This window comes from Cornus florida, unplaced genomic scaffold (genome assembly GCF_030987335.1).
Source record: "Cornus florida cultivar Cherokee Brave unplaced genomic scaffold, ASM3098733v1 CherokeeBrave_3.0.0_Hap2_Chr06, whole genome shotgun sequence".
NCBI classification, from domain to species: Eukaryota; Viridiplantae; Streptophyta; class Magnoliopsida; order Cornales; family Cornaceae; genus Cornus; species Cornus florida.
In genome coordinates, this window is record NW_026775576.1 from 18,401,663 (window position 1) to 18,402,949 (window position 1,287).

At 38.7% G+C, this 1,287-nt stretch overlaps 1 pseudogene; it reads left to right on the forward strand.

Annotated features, from left to right (window-relative positions):
- The first annotated feature begins 877 nt into the window (after window positions 1-877).
- Window positions 878-976, forward strand: LOC132315379 (small nucleolar RNA R71; annotated as a pseudogene).
- The last annotated feature ends 311 nt before the right edge of the window (window positions 977-1,287 follow it).

Here is a 1,287-nt window from a genome sequence, read left to right on the forward strand (position 1 = left end):
TTCCACAACACATTGTTACTTAGGTGGGGCATTTATAGGCATCTTTGCCTTCTCTCTTGCATTGAGAGTGCTTGTTATTTGCCCTACTTGGGTTTCTAGCTTCGCAATAGATTGAGAGTGAGAATGAAGCAATTGAGTGTAAGCCTCTAAAGTGCCCAAAACATTCAAAACTTTCTCTTCGAAGGTAGGACTTCTAGTATTACCTTGGGAATAAGATTGGTTGGGAAAATAAGAATTAGCAAATTGATTCCCTTGTGATTGATAGGGTCTATAACATTGGGATCATTGGTTTTGAAGTGGAGGTGGAATGTACTTCCCTTGAAAACCGCCTTGGGAAGGGTTTGAGCCATCTCCTTGGTTTTTCCAAGAGAAATTCGGATGATTCCTTTAACTTGGATTGTAATGAGTACCATAAGGATTGTTCCCTTGGTTCACAAAAGCCGTATTGACTTGTTCATTAGGTTCACTTTGCACTTGTCCGTGAGGACAATGAGAAGTAGAATGAAGAACACTAGAATAAGTCATACATGTTTCATTTGATGCACGATGAGAATGGTTAGGGAAGGAAGATACTTGGTTCGCCAAGTTTTGGTTAATCAAGAATTGATTAAACCTTTGAGATAAAGACTTCATTTTGACGGCTATTTCATTTGAATGGTCGACTTAATGTAAGCCAAGACTCTTCCTACCTTGTGAATTTCTACCATTCTTGGATGATAGTGTTCTATGCAAAGAATTTTCACTCATGCTCTCATAGAGACGCCACACGTCATCCCCATACCTATCAATATATGAGCCACCCATGGAAGCATCAACCATACCCTTATAGTTGTCCGATAAGCTCTCAAAGAAATATTGAACTAATTGCCATTTGGGCATGTCATGATGTGGACATTTCCTAAGAAATTCATTGAAGCGTTCCCATTCCTCATGAAACGTTTCTCCATCCCCATATGAAAATTCTCGAATTGAGGTTCTCATGGCATTGGTCATAGAAACCGGATAGTATTTCTTTAAGTACTCTTGTTGCATTTCTGCCCAAGAAGTGATTGAAAAAGGCCTAAGATTGTTAAACCAATACTTTGCCTTGTCTTTTAAGGTGAATGGAAAAAATTTGAGTCTTAAAACCTCTTCCGGCATGTCCGTATATTTTACGGTGGAACATACTTCAAGAAACTCATCCAAATGCTTGTAAGGTTCTTCACTTGGAAGTCCATGATAGTTAGGAAGCATTTGAATGGTTTGTGGCTTAATTTCATAATGATGTGCTCTAAATGGAGGCAATTG